This window comes from Amphibalanus amphitrite, unplaced genomic scaffold (genome assembly GCF_019059575.1).
Source record: "Amphibalanus amphitrite isolate SeventyFive unplaced genomic scaffold, NRLGWU_Aamphi_draft 000601F_arrow, whole genome shotgun sequence".
Taxonomy (NCBI): Eukaryota; Metazoa; Arthropoda; class Thecostraca; order Balanomorpha; family Balanidae; genus Amphibalanus; species Amphibalanus amphitrite.
This window is the reverse complement of record NW_024882095.1, coordinates 375,690-393,675: the sequence shown is the minus strand read 5'-3', so window position 1 is coordinate 393,675 and position 17,986 is coordinate 375,690. Positions and strand designations below refer to the sequence as shown.

General features: G+C 49.3%; 2 non-coding genes across 2 annotated transcripts; both read right to left on the bottom strand.

Annotated features, from left to right (window-relative positions):
• Nucleotides 1–1,185: 1,185 nt before the first annotated feature.
• Nucleotides 1,186–1,257, bottom strand: Trnae-cuc. The gene has a single exon. It is a non-coding gene; the product is annotated as a tRNA-Glu (tRNA).
• Nucleotides 1,258–1,338: 81 nt separating this feature from the next.
• Trnae-cuc lies at nt 1,339–1,410 on the bottom strand. The gene has a single exon. It is a non-coding gene; the product is annotated as a tRNA-Glu (tRNA).
• Between the last annotated feature and the right edge of the window lie 16,576 nt (nt 1,411–17,986).

Below are 17,986 nucleotides of genomic sequence, written 5' to 3'. Positions count from 1 at the left end.
GGTAAAGCTTTGGGCGTATAATGAAAATTATTGCCAATGGACTTTAACACACCTCATCTATGAGAGAGGGTTCGCTTTTGGGCTTCGACATCAAGGGGGCACGGAAGATGGGGGGGGGGGGCAGCAAATGGGTAAAGCTTTGGGCGTATAATGAAAATTATTGCCAATGGACTTTAACACACGATGGGCGAATAACGAAGTTAATCTATCACTTGTATGTATGTATGTATGTATGTATTGACACCAAAAGCCTTCCACATATGGCGTGGCGATTACGACTTGGTCTCAGTATACCTATACAAATTGTAAATTGCCTACCACGTCGTATTTTGCTTGAAATTCATCCATCATTTCTCAGATATTTCCTGGTAAACATGCGAGACGCGTCTGTTACTTTTATTAGACAGTCATGCTACGAAGCAATTGGGAGTGAGGAGTAGGCGTTGCGGAGACATGCTTTGTCCTCATTAGTGGGAAAATGTCGTTGTGTTTCCTCCTCTTTCCTATATTTCGACATCCAATATCCATGAAGGTATGATAACAAACGTCGATCTTACTACGAACACTGGCTCCTGGCAATGCTTTCTTCCCATTTTGTAAGGGTCATCTTCAATTGCTCTTTTTACTGGCTCTTGAGAACTGTGCCTCGAAATCTGCCTTTTGATTTTCTGCGTAACCTGCTAAGCCAACTCTTTGAAATACATACAATAAGTCATTACATTAAGGCTGTGTTCTTTCCAAAATTCAGCTGTCAACCTGTTATGTTTCGCAATTTGTTTTATTCCAAGCTGCAAGCAAGGCTGCAATTAGCTTCTATGGCCGGACTTTTATTGAAGTTTCAGTCATCGAACGCATTGTTTAACAGGGAGCTTTTGAAGAGAAGAAAACTGCCGTATAATGAAATTAACCGCCGTGTTTTTATGCATGGGTTTTGATAGACATTTCCGAGTTTTGGCGTCGACTGAAATTAACCGTCTCTCGCGCTTCTGGCTTTCAGCAGGCCACCTTTATACAAAAATTTAACTGAACTTTTTTAACATGCGTCGGTGGCAAAAATGTACTATAATTGAAATTTTCACGTGACCTAAACGCCGTGCTTCCGAATAATTAAAAGGGAAAGTTCAAAGTTGCTGTAAAACTGGCATGCATCACCCAATGGTGTGGGTAAGGCTGAGCTAAAATTAGTTCCCGCACCGGGAATCGAACCCGGGCCTCACGGGTGAGAGCCGTGTATCCTAGCCACTAGACCATGCGGGAGGGTATAGACAAGATGTTTGTGTGTCTGTCTGTATGTACGTGCAGAACGTACTGCTCAAAAATAAGAAGGGTCAAAACAAGTTCCCGCACCGGGAATCGAACCCGGGCCTCACGGGTGAGAGCCGTGTATCCTAGCCACTAGACCATGCGGGAGGATAATCGCCAAATATTTGTGTGTCTGTATGTATATATGTATGATTGTTTGTATAATGACGTATGTGAGTGTATCAATGGTATCGTTCGATCTTACGTTTCTGATTTTGGACGTCTCCAGACGTGTTCCACGCACACAAACATTTGACGTCTAACCAGCCGCAGCCGGCACAACCCTCCCCTCCCCCATTTCCACCTTCCACTCAGTCTAACCCTTCAAACACTCCGACACCCCTCCCCCCCTGCCGCTCTCTGCCTCAAACGCCCTCCGCTCCAGTCCGACGTCCGTTCTGACGTTTGTTGACATACGCTGACGTACCCTGACGTCCGTTGACGGACCGATTGACGGGCGATTGACGGCCAATCGGGCCGGGCCTGCGCGCTGTCAGGGCTGGGAGTGACAGCCGCCGCGGGCCGGTGCTGTCGCCAGGGGCACGGTGACAAGTGGGAGAGAGAGTCTGTCGCCGGGGAGACGAGGGTAGGAGGGCGGGATGGAGCGCTGCGTGGGGTAAGGAGAGGATCGAAGGCGGACTTTGAGGGTCAGCTGGGAAAGGGTATGAAGCTCATGGAACGAGACGGACGCAGGTCAAGGGGCTCGTAGCGGGGTTTGGTATAGCATGGGTCAGACGTTTGCTGGAATATGGCTTGTGGTAGTCGGATGATTGTGAACGTTATATGCCTAGTGTCTCGTTCTAGTGTCACTGTCTGTCTATGTAGCTGCCTGTCTGCCTGCTTCTATGCCTCTTCCTGAAGCTGTCTGTAAGCCTCGTTTAATTTTGTGTTTCTCCTACCTTCCCTTACCTACCAGCACTTACAAACGCCTCATCATCGCATCTAATCCTCGCATCTAAATACCAGCCAACTCCAAAGCTCTATCGCTGAACGTAACCCAAGCACGCTATGCCGCAATATACAGCTCTACGCTTCAACCATCTCATTACACTTCAGCCGTCAGCTTTCGTGCCTAAGGCAGCACGTCAATCACCTTCAATATATCATCACCTATGCATCATTACATCATTGCCAATACTTTATATCGCCCATCATATCTCTACATCATTTCATCACCCTCCACCGCCGCCGCTGCTGCATGTAATAATCAATATGATCACAGCACCAACCAATTATCGTGATCACCTCTAATCACCACCTCTATAAACCTCCCTTCTCTACCGAATTCCCTGTCCCGCACCGGCCGGGCCCCCGAATTGACCTGCCCCGGCCGCGACAGGTCAGATTTATCGCCCGGGACCCGCCTGTCCCGGTGGCAGCCAAATGAGATGATATTTCAGCTCGAGTGAGGTTATCTATTGCGCCGCATGAGATACGGCAACGAATGGCAAATGGAACGAGCGAGACGGTAGTTTGGTGATCCATAATTCGCACTTAATCACGCCCCTGACGGCGGTGGCGGCGGTCATGGCTCGGTGGCATGACAGGGGCAGGAAGGAGGCGGTAGATGGGGATGGCGGAAGTGTGCTGTATGAATCAGCCTTTAGGAGGTGCAGAAGTGGAAGGTTACAGAATGTTAGAGACAATATCCTGGAAATAATGGGCGATGTATAAAAATTACAGGTTGACGTTTTACGTGAAGACTTTTGACACCATAAAATAAGTTAGCTAGATAGAAATAACGAATAACATTTTAACTATTTTCTCCATACCTAGAGAAATCCGCCAAGCAATGAAAGTCTTCACATGCTTCACTTTCCAGTCTTTCAGTCTGCATTATGCTTATCACCTCAATAAAATGGTAAGACACAATGCATTCGTCTGTAATGCTGTTGATCCTCATCAGTGCTATGAATTCCGCTAAGAAATAATGTAATTTTATTGGATAGAAACCAGACAACATTTAATGGGAACATAAACCACCCTAATGGGGCACTATGAAACTTTTGGACACAAGTTTGATTACATGCCATGGGTGGTGCACGGCATATTTCTCGCCCCGCAACATAAGCGAAGTCCTGCTAGTGTTGCTATGGTGGCACATGCAGTATGCACATATCATGCTTTTCATCTATTGCATTATTTTGTCTAAGCCTCTCGACCAATCTCACTCCCTGACACCTATGTGCAATGTGTAAATATTTGTAGTTTATAATGTACAAATATAGGTTACGAAAATACGTTAAAATGTAAAAATATCAGAGGCCAGTTTTACCAAAAAATACCAGCCGGCCGCCGAAATAAAATATCCAGCCGAAAAAATAGCCGCCACACAGCCACGAGTTTCACCAACAAAAAAATTCCAGCCAACATCGGCCGGAAATATTTGTCGCCGGCAGTCAGCTGATATTTATCGATAATGGTCAAGGAGATTGATAAATTATTTAAAACATGTTTCAAATAAAGTTAAGCGTGTTTTTTTAAAGCAAATACAACAAAGATTGAGAAATATTATTATTGGACAACATAACATATATTTTCAAGAGTTGTAACCACAAAATATACCATAATAAACTTGCCAATACAAGACCACCAAATTGTAAACCTACGTCATTTATGACGGTCACGATAGGAAGCGTGCGTTTTAGTGGATCTTTTTTTCCTGTCAGCCTATCATTTTTCATTTTTACAATACCTTCAACTTGCAATTAACCTTTTTGTCTGCTTTTAGTTGCACCTTGTAGAAAATAATCGTGTCGAACGTGCACGCAATGTATGGACCCCCACTCCCACCTTTTATGAGGTGGGGACTATAATAGATGGGACCCGCTCCCGACGCGGGAGTCGCACCTCTTTCCTAGATGTCAAAAGAGTGGGGAAGAAGCGGCAAACATTGTTCCCAGAGGCGCCACCTGAAGCTGGACGGACAGTTCCGCTGTCGAGCGAGTGAACTGCGGTGCTGCGAGGCGGCTTCGCGCGCACTGCATTACACCTACTTCTAGGACCAAGAGGGCTAAGGATTCGCCAAAGCCTATATGGGTAAAGCCTTGTGCCAAGGCGAGTGTCATACCTCAGGAAGATACCTACCTAGATTAACTGCACCGCGGTCATTGCAGGGCTGAGGGCGGTCGTTCGCCCCACTTCGGCGAGGTGGAGGTCATGCTGCCCGGCTAGGTGGTTTCAGCCGATATGCAGGCCCCGTTTGCCGGGCCCGGTCAAGACGAAGGAATGCCACACAGCAAACAATATAAGCTCCGGCCCCGCTACACTGGTCCGGCTCGTAACAATACCTGCGCTAGCTTCGTCGACCGTCGTTCGACTGCGCCCAGTACCGCTCAGTGGAAAGTCCTGCCGAACTCGTCCACGTGTGCCGAGATCATTCGTTGCGCACGGACACAATCGTCCGACGGAGACCGCTTTACATGATGATCGCGTGGTGACCACCTTTTCGCCGGCTTCCACGCCCAGTCGAGCCGTCTGGCTACGCCCCAACCAAATGATCGTTCTAAGCCTTTCGACTGGTTTGCAAAACTCGGGTCTAATATCGAAGTATTTGGGAGTTAGGACACGTTAAATCCGTGTTCATGAACAAATATACATTATGCAACTAAAAACGCCTTACCTACTTTAACTTTTCTGGGCTGATGACAAGTTAAACACCTATTCATTGTAATATTTCTAAAATGTAAATAAATCATGAGCGATGAGCGTAAAAAAGGTGAAAAAGCGATCAACTAGAAGCTAGCGTGGAAATCCACTGACGTAGGTCGCCTCGTACTGGCGCAGCTCGTACAGCGGCACCGGCGTCTCCCGCACCCGGCCGTCCACCTTGCCCGCCTGCGCCATCAGCCGCTAGAAATGGCTGCGCTGCCGCTCAAACATTAGCGTGACCGCCTGGCCGGCCCGGCTAACGCGCGCCGTCCGACGCACGCAGTGTGCCTTCAACAGCGCCGGGATGTCGTACGACACGACCGCGTCCACGGCGTCCACGTCAATACCGCGCGCCATAGCCTCGAGCACACCAGCATCTCAGCTGGCGCGCGCCGCCGCCGCGCTGGCCCGCCGGCACTGCCCCAGGGAACTCGGCCTCGCGCGCGCCCAGCACCGACAGCGGTAGCTCCAGCTGGTGCGCTGCCTCGTTCCAGTTGACCAACACGAGCGAGCGCCGCCAGTCGGGCTGTCGGAGCAAATTGTGCATCAGCAGCGGCTTCAGCGGCTGCGGCGCCACCACGTTGAACGACTCGCTCAGCTCGGCCGGCGTGGTGAACCTGCCGACGAACTGACCGGGCAGTGCGACGGCGGGCCGGCGTGCCGGCCACCCGCCGGCACGCCGGCCGGCGGGTGGCCGGCACGGCCACGTTGAGCGGCATTCGCTCCAGCTTCTCCGGCCTCCGGGTTCTGTGACAGGGTAGCCAAGAACGGCAGCTTCTGCAGCGGCAGGTGAGGCGCGCAGACGGCGGCGGCCGTCAGCCGGCCGGCGATGCAGGGCGGCGGGCCGTGGCTGCCGCCACCCGCTCCACCGCTTTCAGCCAGCCCGTCTCGGCCATCTCGATCACCCGGTCGGCTTCGTCGATCACCAGGTAGCGCAGGTGCGCTAGCGAGAAGCCCTCGGCGCTGGGTATGTGATCCATCAGCCAGCCAGGAGTGCTCACCACGATCAGCCAGGGAGACCGGGCCGCGCGGCCCCACCGCCACCAGTTGGTGCCCCCCCCCCCCCCTCGTGCCACTTCGTCTCCACCCAGCAGCCGGACGCAGAGCGGCGTGTCGGCGTCGTACTGGCGGAACACGGCGGGCACCTGAGCGGGCAGCGCCTGTGTGGGTAGCACAGCTAGCGCGCGCACCCGGCGGCCGGCGCACCGCGGCGCCGCGCCTGCACCAGCGGCAGCACGAACGGCAGCGTCTTACCGCGGCCGGCCGGCGCCGAGACGCAGAGGTCGGCCGGTGGCAGCGGCGACTCTGCGGCCGCCAGCAACTCGGGCAGCACTGTCACCTGCACCAGGAACACCTGTTCGATGCCCTCGGCGGCCAGCCGGGCGCGCAGCTCGGGGCAGAGCGCCGGCAGATTGGCCGGCGCCGGCCGCCGGTCGCCAATCGGCTGCGGGTGCGCCAGCCAGTCGGGCAGCGCACGCGGTGCACGGCCTGTCGGCTCGAGCGCTCCACCTCGTCCAGCACGGTGAAGTCGTCCGCGGCGGCGTCTCCGTCCGACTCGGAGGTGTCCTCACTGTCGTTATTGGCGACGGCGGCTGCCGCTGTGCGCTCAGTCAGGTCGGCCATCACAGCAACACTCGCCGATGATTGGCGTCATCGAAACCGTCGGACGACGGTGGATTCACCACCGTTTTTGCAGCAGAGACTGGAAAAACCTCAGCAATAAACAAGGAAAAACATCACAACATGCCACAGCCCGCAATTGTGCATATTGTCATTTTATTTCTCACATGACAGAAAATATTGGCTGCCTTATTCTAGGAACTGGCATGAAAAACATAAGCTAAAATCAAGCTAAGTGAATTATTATTGTATTTCAACATGAGACTGGGAAAAAATCCTTGTCACTGTCAACATGACCAGCGTAACGGACGGGCTGCATGAACATTTCGGCGCATGATCTGAAAACTCTGTGTTCAGAAATTTCAGCGCTGAGGTGAACAAATAACATTTTGACCGCAATTTGCCTGGTGCCTCCACAATTTAGCAAAACTAACTCATAATACTTACAGCCAGTTTTAACATGATCCCTGCATGACTCATGCATGCAAGATACACATGCATTCAATATCAGCACAGTGCACACTGCACACACATCAGTTATGGATTCATTTACATTTTACAACATTACTATTATTTTCTTTTCCTTCAATATTGGCAGCATGACTTGCTGAGTTCAGTGGCACAATCTTATGACAGCATTCAGCAAGTTTGTTTGGGTTCGCAACCATGCAAACTTTGCACGTTTTGCTTAAAAAACAAGCCTTTATACATTTCTTTCATGCTATTCAATTTCTTTTTTAAATTTATTCTATCTTGAGTTGAATTATCTTGAATTACTATCTTGAATTATTATATCTTGAAAATCTTGCCATTTTGGTCTTAGCAATGTCAATGCACCATGCCGCACAGCTCGAGTAAGTTCCACCCAAAAGTAGTAATGGTATCAGTAGCTGGCACCTTGCAATGTCAAATGTAGATGAATATGTGAAAACAGTGACATATTTATTTAAAATCTTGAGTCCAATGAGCCTACCCTCTCTGCCTCTCCTTCCAGCATTTCTTCAATCACCTTCGATTTTCGAAAATGACCTTCCATCATTATTTTCCACTTCCGTGCGAGGAATGAACTTGTAAGCTGACCACTAGTTAATGCGCTATCATCTTGCTGTTGGGTGCTGGTAGCAAAAAGATAATATAAAACGAAAAAACTAACACCACAACACCAAACACCCGTCTTGTTGGTTCCTTTTGGTCCTGCCTGGTGACAAAGGCTCTTTCTTTACGCAATATCATCAGTATTCCTCTTCTAATCTTGAAGCCCAGATGCTTTACAAATTGGCCATGAATGATACTAAATTATTATATCAACTGAGAAGCGCAAATCACGATAATTAGTAACAAATGAGGCCAATTATCCCCACACGACATCAAAAAAATAGACGAGGTCGCCTGTCTATTTTTTTGGGCTGTTTTTCTACATATGATGGCGCAGATAAACACTCCATTAATGCCGCATTTGCCGTTGGTGAAACTCGTTGGCTATTTTTCTGGCTGATATTTTTTCACGCCGGCGGATATTTTTTCGCCTGGTTGGTGAAACTCGTCGGCTGGTTTTTGACAGAAAAATTGCGCCGGGCTGCTATTTTTCTGTTGGTAAAACTGGCCTCTGATCAGTTAAATCTAAGAGAGCTCCAAACTCCACATTCATTGTAAGCATTTTTTCTTCTTCCTTTTTTTTGGGGGGGGGGGGTACCTTCTGTTTTTTTTTTCTCTCTCTGTAAGCCCATTTTATCTGACCCACTCGTAGGCGTCATTCCCTATCCCATTCACCTCCGCTACCTCTACCCCCCCCCCATCCCCCCTCCCACCTCTGGCACCCATCTGGCTCCCGTGATACCCCCCCCCCCTCCCAATGGCGCGCCCCTAACAGATTTATCCCTCTCGCAGCAAGTTACCCCCATCAATCAGCTGGACAGCGGCGAAAACAGCGCACCCGTGACCGATGGCGCGCCGTCCCGCTCTCGGCACACCATTCGCTCTAATTTATTTGTTGCATTTCACCGCCATAAATTTCCACCGACGGTTATCAGCGGCCGGGCTGGCGCGGGCGAGGCGAACTTGGCGCGCCGTCGGCGTTCGCGCCGCGCCGTGGCGTGGTGGCGGCAGCGTGGCGCGGCGGCGGCGTGGTGTGGCGCGCGTGCGGCGGATGGCGCTCCAAGTGGGTGCTAAATTCCGCGCTCGGGAATGCCGCGGCAATTAACGTCTGGCGCGGCGAGTTACACGCCGGGCGGCTGGCACCAACATGGCGGCCCCCGTGGCGCTAATGGGCGCCGCCATGCTGCCGTGCGGCCGGCGCCGGGCGGCAGGCAGAGTTTATGACGTAGTCAGTAGACGAGTGATGATAGCTGCGACCAGATGGCGGCAGTAATGGCGCGCTTACATGCGCCGTTGTCGCCCCGTTGACGTGTAATAGAGCCCGACAGACGCCTGGAGGTGTCCTCAAGGTGTTCCCATTGTCAACCGTGCGAGCCGAAACAGCACCTGAACAGCCCGGATGAATTCATAGGACAGCGTCAGTTGGTTTAATTCATTTCAGCTGTGACAGAGCCAAAGCGAAAGAGGGTAACGCTTTGAGACAGGAACCCTGGTGCCAAGCAGGAGCTTTTCTGCACGTTGCAAGCCTTATTCCACAAGCTTCCTTCTCTTTGCAGCATAAACCTGAAACATCCAAACGTAGCTTACCCAACGAGTTAAAACCGCGTGACCAGAGTTTATCTACCCATTTTCATAACAACAATCTAGTAGCGCACTTTAATATGGTGTAACCCACACGACACATTTCACGCCACTATCGAACCCGCACAAGATATAAATCGCACTTCATTGTGCCATCGTTTCCAGTTGAGTGCTGCCATATTGGGGCTCATGAATTCCCCGCCGTTGAATAGCGTGTCTTCAGTGAGGCACGCCGGGGGGTAATATATCTTCATCTCTTTCCCAATCACCTCTGTGGCAATGGGTGGACGGGCCATTCAGGGTCCCTTTGTTGCACCGTTGCAGTACGATGGGTGGGTAATTCACTTTGGCGTGCAGTTTGGGCGCCCCTCGACGCGTGCCCGTTGCATTTGTTGGCAGACAATTGGGAACGAAGGTGCTTCATCTCTGGCAGTGGCAGGCGTGGCACCGTTGGACGTGCGGACATCAACAAAATCACCTCCGTGCAAAGCGAGGGCTGCAATGATCTCAAAAGAAAGCTAGAGTGATGCCTGCTGGAAGTTTTGGCTGAGCCATTCCATTTAATAAGAACTGCTCGCCATAAATGATGGCAGTCCGCACGAAGAGATAACAGGTAAAAATGTATTAATTTATGACCTCATTTCGACGGAAAAGCACTCAACAAGCGATCTTGCGAAACAATAACGACCGCGAAATTACCATGTTAATCGGCTGCTACAAGCTAAGGTACAATTTACTTCGCAGCCACAGGTGCATTTGCATTTGGCTTCATTAATTTATGGCATTCATTTGAGAATGGTGCCTCCAAATCGCGCTTAAATTACTGTGTTATTAATTTCTCGATCCTCAACGACTTAACACCAGCCAACATTACATAGAGTGAGCATGAGAGTTGTCTGTAAAATTTATTGCAAAACCAAGCAATAAAGTTGATCACGATGTTCAATGCGCTCAGGTAGGGAAGCAGGTGTCTTAGACAGGTGTTCTTAGACTTGTAGTGTGACCAATCTAGCAAATGTGACCCTTGGTGTTCTGTCACATTCGATAACATTTGGATATCCATTCTTTTCGGATAAAATAGCGGATAAGTTAGTCTTTTCCATCCTCTGATCAGTTGGATTAAGGCTTTGGTAACAGCAGTACCAATTGTCATTGGTATATTTTGTTGATTTTTTTGCATGATGCAATATCAGCGTGATACGTCCGAAGTCTATCTGTAAATTTTGTCTCCTCTTCCCTTTCGGATCACTCCTTGCACCAACTACGTCCCTCCCCTCCCCCAAAAAATAACTCCTTGCCACAAACCTCTTCACCTTCACATTGACTCTGCAATACAAACTCTACCTCGTAACCAGCTATACGAGTGCATATATACACACGGACACCTTACACTTTTCCTCCAGTCCCTGCATCCTGTCTTCCGTCCCTTTACACGGACCCTGAGCCCTGCCTCTCTCCTCTCTCTCTCTCTCTCTCTCTCTCTCTCTCTCTCTCTCTCTCTCTCTCTCTCTCTCTCTCTCTCTCTCTCTCTCTCTCTCTCTCTCTCTCTCTCTCTCTCTCTCTCTCTCTCTCTCTCTCTCTCTCTCTCTCTCTCTCTCTCTCTCTCCCTCTCTCTCTCTCTCTCTCTCCCTTACACAGACTCTTGTCCCTGTCTCTCCTCTTCGAGCTTGAAACAGAACCTTTGCGCAGTCAGGAAATCGCATGCGAGAGCCTACTCAAATACATGGAAGCACGCTCGCATCAATCGCACGTGGCTCCCGCATGCGATTGATGCGGGAAGAATTATAATGTATTTGAATAGGCTTTCGCATGCGATTAGGGGAGAGTGGGGCAATGGCGACACCATAAGCATTTTGCTCAATAGCTTAGCTATTTGAAGCTATTTTATGGTGATTTTGACTGTGGTTGCAGCCAAAGGAATAGGCTTTCAGATAGCACCCAGTTTTAGTATCTCAGATCACTGATGACAGATTCAGAGCCTACGCGAAAATGTGGTGAAAAATGGAGGTGCAAAAAAGCGAGGGGTAATGCCGGCCACTAAGTGCAATAGCACAAAAGTCGAAATATCGTCACTAGTATTCATCCTTAAACCGTTCTTTCGATGGAAATTTAAGTGAGAATTAAGAAACGACAACTGTATTCAGCAGTTAACAGTACACTGCACTGCAACACAACACTGCACTCGCTGCAACACAACAGCGCGGCGCCAACAGAACAGCAAACTAACACAACCGTAAACACAGCAAGCAAACTAACACAGCCGTAAACACAGCAACCCGAAAAGTTGAGCTTTCACGACAGAAGTCGCAAACAAAACCGCGTGGAGTCATTCCGGACACGTGTCCGGTATTACCCCGAGGTCAGCTTTATTTTAAGAAAGCAGGCAGCAGTCAAAGGCATTGCGCCGCAAACGCCTCACATCCAGCAGTCGCCTAAGAAAGGCTTAATTGGAGGTCATTGCAAAGCAGCACTTCCGAATATGCGTTAACACATTTCACAGTCAGCAAATAGATGCAACAAAAATTAAAAATCAGATACGAAAAACACATTTAACGCTATAAAAATGAAAATAATGGAGCTACCGTGACAAACTTGCACCACGTGCTAGAATGGCGCTCAACTGAAATGTAAACAACATCAGCTGATTAGTGATGGACAAAGTACTCACTAGAGATGGGTGGCCGGCATTACCCACCGTCCGCCATTGCCCCACTCTCCCCTACCTAAACGCGGAAAAAGTCTGTTTCAGCCTTTAGCCCTGTCTCTCCTCTTTACACAGACCCCCTGTCTCTCTCCCCTCCACAGCTCCCTGAGCGCGCCACTGCCGGCCCGTCGGCCTGTCAGCCCGCCCGGCGGCCCGGCGGCGCGGCGGCAAATTTACCGCACATTTGCGCCGTTAGTGCACCCCGCTAATGGCGACGAATGCGCCACATAAATCGGCGGCGTAAATGGCGCGCTCGATTTATGCGGCGGTTACGGCGCGGCTTTATGAGGCGCGCCACAAATGAGATGTCGAAGTGCGGCGAGCGGCGGCGCCGAGTGGCGAGGAGTGGCGCGGTGAAGGGACGTCGTGCACGGGTGCATACGGAGGCTGACTGGTTAGGTGCTGACAATTTGGGAGGTTGGGCTGGCACATGAAACTGGATCGAACGCTTTCTGAAGTCGGAGCGTTCTTTTACCCAGTCCTTTAACTTTTGTCTTGAAACGGGATGAAGCTGACAAGAGCTGCCGAAGATTTGCCCGGCATACAAACTCCGAAAGTACCGGTGTACCAAGGTGCAACGGGTAGGCCGGAGACATAACATTGAAAAACAAGAAAATAATGAATAGACAAAGTAAAAACTTTGCGTAAATAGAATAAGGCTGGCTCTGAAGTTTGTTCAAAATTTTGTTTAACCACATACCTTTCGGAAAAAAACTAACAAAACAGATATTTAGGTAGGTACATGAACAGAGCTGAGGAGTTCAAAAATGATTTTAATCACATTTCCGTGTCTCGCACTTGACGTTTTTAACACAAACCCTACGAATAATAGCCTTGTTAGAAGATATCAATTAGTCGTCAATAAGCATATTCAATTATCTGCTCAACACAGGGACCTTAATTAGACGACAGAATAACTAATGCTCAGCACGTAGCCTTTGGACCATGCATATAGGTTATACGTGCAGACCGACAGCGTTAGCCGGAGTTATTAATCCTAACACAGCAATCAACCAGCATTTGCGTGACAGGTGATAGATTTTATGTTACTAAACAAACGGTGGCTAGAACACTGCGAATAATGGTTAATGCCACTTTGTCATGTCGCTGGATAAATAATTTCCCACAGTCATGCAAGCCATGAGACGTGCAATAATAATTTTTTGGTCATGCCTTGCGGCACAACGAAACGTTAAAACATCATAGATATGCAAATAAGACAGCCAGCGCAAGAAAGCGTGCGAAAACGCTCACCTTGTGAGCTGCTTAGAATCCACCAGCTCATCACCGGGGCATTAATTAAACCACCTTTAAACGTGGCAGGCCATTAACGGAGAGCTGCTCGTGGGGCAGTTTATAACGGTACGTGACGTGGTTAAAATGTTGAAATTATAGGTCAGGTACGGTTTGTGACGAATAGAATGTCACACGTGTGAATGAATACACTCAAGTACTGTCATTAGAGTGCAATTGGCCATGTCTAGAGTTCAGGTTTACCCGGACATGCAATAGGCATGTAATCCAGAGCTAAAATGTTATATGATCTTGCCACGAGAGCAATGAAAATGAGGACATCTATTTACTTGGAAATAAACTAAAGAAAGCTTGTTGCTCCATATAAACATCCTGCTTGTCCTTCCCTTACATACCTTAGATGCATTTTTGACAATTTGTTTTGCATTGCATGCATTTTGACATTTTTGACAAAATAGTTCAGGTTAAGAAGGCATTGAATCAATTGTGATAGCTTTGATAAACGACAAAAGTAGCATAAATTTGCATCGGATATGAAGAATAAAGCAAGTACTTATCATAAACAGTAACTTTACATTTCTTTGTTTATTTATATTATAGGCACTCGAAGTGTCCAAATGATTGAACTAATCAGAAATTCGATGAGCATAAGCTGCAAGCTGTGCTGCAATCTGCGTCACAAATCCTCGCCACCCAGGTGCCAACTCTTTCACATCACATGGCGAGACCGTCAGTAAAAACGACCGGCCCCTGGCAGATTATACCAAAAACATACCATTACGGGCGCGGCTCGCCGCCGCCGCCGCCGCCTATCGCGGCCGCCTGTCAGTCTGTCAGTCATTCTGTCAGTCTGTCAGTCAGTCTGTCGGCGCATATCGGCCGATCACGCCGTAAAGCCGTCTCAGCGAGACTGCCTCCCGGTCGGGGGAGCCGCCGACATCTGGGCACGTGGGCCACTGAATAGAGTCCCGAATACGGCGGACCAGTAGAGGAGTTGTGCACGTGCACCTGTGATACATGGAGAATTGTGAGTGCTTGGAATTGTCTATCCATGGCGGCGAGAGAAAATGGTGAGACACAAATCGCGTCCATCACTGGGATGCTTCGAGGGTTTTGTTTTGAATAAACAAAAGCATAGCAGTATTGCAAGAAAATAACTTGTCTCAGAAGACAAAAGTTAGTATTAGGAGCCTGTGTCTATAGCAAAGGCAACACAAAAAGGGCAATTTTAGTGCTAAGTACCTACAGGGTGGGGCAGAAAGATTTACATCTTGATTTTCTTAAATATTTCGGCCTCGAACAAAGATATCGAATTGATTTCTGGCACATATATGCAGTAACATGTACACATCTCAGCGACGGCATTGTGACTCAATATGGTCACCTTTGTCCTTCACCAATGCCTCGAAACGTTCCTCTGCGGAGGGGCACGAGCGCCGCACGGTGTCCCCGCCAAGATTCGACGGTGCCGTCGCGAGGGCCAGCTTCGGGGCGGCGATTCTGCTGTGTGACGCTGCACACACCCTCTTCTCTAAGATGGTCCAGATTGCGAAATCCATCGGGCTCAGGTTTGGACTTGATGATGGCCGAATGTTTTTGTCCCAGAACCCAGGCATGTGGGTCTTCCACCACGGTTGAGCGATGTTGGCCGTTTGCGGCGGCGCACCGTCCTGGACGAAGCCGTATTCGTCTCAGAATGACTGAGTGACCCCAGGCAAAACATGTTCCTCCAGCAGATGGACTTTAACCTGTGAATTCCCTTTCACAGCCTCCTTGATGAAGACCAAGGTTCATTTTGAGCCGTCGGATGCGACGGCAGCCCAAACCATGACACCAGCAGGTTTCTGGCGACAAAAAATGGTGTGAATAGCAGGATCAATGCTGGATGGACCATCTGCCAAAATTCTGACGCTTTGGGAGTGTCTTTGGGGTTCAGGCATGGAAAAGTTGTTATTGGACCAGAAGAATGCCTTGTTACCGGCGCTCCTGATCTCCTCCAATGTCTTTGGTGTCCTGTGTAGCCGCTTTTCCCTGGATGCCGCCAAAATTAAGTGCCGACGTTTCATCATGTATGACCTGAAGCCTAAAGGTGCCCTGACACTTGCGCGACTTTTGGTCACGATTTTGTCGTGACAAGCCGTGCCATTTTCGTGCACGAACTGGGATGGCTCCCGCACTGTTCACGACTAGTGCACGACCAGTTCACGACGATTTCACGAATAATTCACGAATGCGTGACCATCAGTGTCCACATTGACATGGACTGGTACGACGAGTTCACGCATACTTTCCGCATAGTTTGCGCATAGTTTACGCACTTGCCGCATTGGCACGACAAGTTTGCGCAATTTGTGCCGACTTGGGCATGCCATGTATATAAATGGGACCTCCCATTTACCAATTTCTCCGTGTCCTGGCCTGACCCATCGTGAGCTCCAGTGACACAAATGTCCTGACTACGGTCAGGACAATGTGACCAGTTTGACCTGGACTGACCTATCGTGACCTTGGCTGACCTCTGTGACCTGGCGTGACCTATCGTGACCTCATGGTGACCTCTGTGACCTAACCTGATACCGTGTGATCTAATTTGACCTCTGTGACCTAACCTGAGCCCGTGTGACCTAGCTTGACCTCTTTGATCTGAAATGACCCGTTAAATACATTTTCGGTCATAACTTCCCACCTCAGCGTCCAATCGACTAGGGAAAAACACCCAACAATCCGAAATTTCGCGCTGCGAAGCAAGCCGAGATCCACACATTGGCACGGGCTGGTACGACGAGTTCACGAATACTTTTCGCATACATAGTTTGCGCATAGTTTACGCACTTTCCGCACCGTCCCGATGAGTTCACGACGAGTTCACGAACAGTTTGCGCATAGTTCACGATCCTGTCGCGATATTTTGTCGTGACCAAAACTTTGAACATTTCAAAGTTCTCGCCCCGACATGGCACGAAGTCACGACGAGCTAACGCACACTTCACGTCAGTTTGCGACTAGTATGCACACGGGCACGATGCGATTCGTGCCAATGCGTGCCACAAAATCGTGCAAGTGTCAGGGCCCCTTAAGCCGTCGTTTATGATTCTCCTGGCGGTTCTGGTCGAAACACCGAGGCCCCTTGGCAGTTTGCGCATGCTTCGCCTAGGACTTGAAACCCTTTCTTGTGCAAGATATCAACCAGCTTTTTGAAGCGGAAATCCCTTGTTCTGCCTGGCATGGACTTCGTCCACACTAACACTGTCTTTTAAAGTCATTTAATTACACTGCAAGCACTGCAAGCATTTAGTCACTGCAAGCAGTTTTTACGGCAACACCGAGCTGTTTGGCAACGCTTCGGGAGTTGTGGCCAGCCTACTTCAGAGCCGCAATTTGGGCTCACTTAGTCATCTTCGCCATAGCTCACCAACAATCATTACAAAATGTAAAAACGATCTTAATGTTGATGCATCAGTCAGTGAAACTCCATGCAAAATTTTATCAAAATCCGTTCATAACTTTTTTAGTTATGGACTGAAAACAAACAGATAAATCTTTCTGCCCCACCCTGTATAACGTCAAAAAAGCGTACCTGTCAAAAGCTTGGCATTCAAGGTAGCTGTCGAAACGCGAGCAGCCGGCAAAATGCGAACAGTGTCGTCTATCAAGCACATTTCCCTATAAAGTAAAGCTATCCTCTAAAACCGCCTCTGATGGTAAATGTTTCCATTACCTGGCCTCCTAGCTTGGAACAACCGTTAGTCTGATGAATCAGACGCCATTTTCACGTCATGCTCGCCCCTATACTCCCCGAACCCCTGAACCCAGATCCTCTAATGTATCACTGCACTGTGCATCACCGGCACGACACCTACGACGCACAGTGGAGCCGTGTGACGAATTAACGGCCGAAATCTGCGGATTAACCTCTCTGGCGTCGACAGACGACTCGCCGTGCCCCGTGACCGCGGAAATCCCTCCACCGGGCCGACGACACGGTCAAGACGGACGACGGGGACGACCGTAACGAATGATCCCATCGGCACACGGGGGATAACATCAGACACTGGCCAGGATGTATGATCGAGACGGGATGCTAATATCACAATCTGACGGGATGAAGGACTACCTGACGGTGATAGCCACCAAGAAGGATGGCTTGTGCTTAGATGAAGCCATGCAGCGCCTGTTTTGATGCATGAATGTGATGACGGCCATGTGGAAGACGTGGTTCGCCAAAGCGTTGTAGCAAATGACGAGACCATTTTGGGAGTCAGAGCTGGTGTCTGGTAACAGCTTTTGGAGGTGTGCTTTCAGCGTGTGTTGATGTTTGGTGACAGCCTCACGCCCCCGTATATCCATATCAATCTCAATGATCGGATGATCTGATGTAAAAAAAGCAGGAGTGATGGTTAGATTAGAGCATCATATCTTACCGTTATTCAGAGGCATTTGTCAACTGCGAAGCTAATTGCCCATGCACCATCTAAATTGAAACTTACTGTTTCGTGATATTTGAATTTCAAGGGAAACTGTAAGGCAAGATAAAAAGTTGCAAGAAAAAATACTGAACGAAAAGAACATAACACGCGAGAAGTATGGTACCTTACACCTGTTTTGCCATTTCTTCCCCACTCACTGGGTTGTGTTTGGCGCCGCCGTCCGTGACAGGCCACACCACTCCTTCAGACATCGGTCTTCCACCGAGCCGGCCACAGAGCGTCACCGGGCGCCAAAACACCCAATTAGGAGTCCGTTCTGTCATTCTGTAATGACTGAAAGCCGGCAATTTTC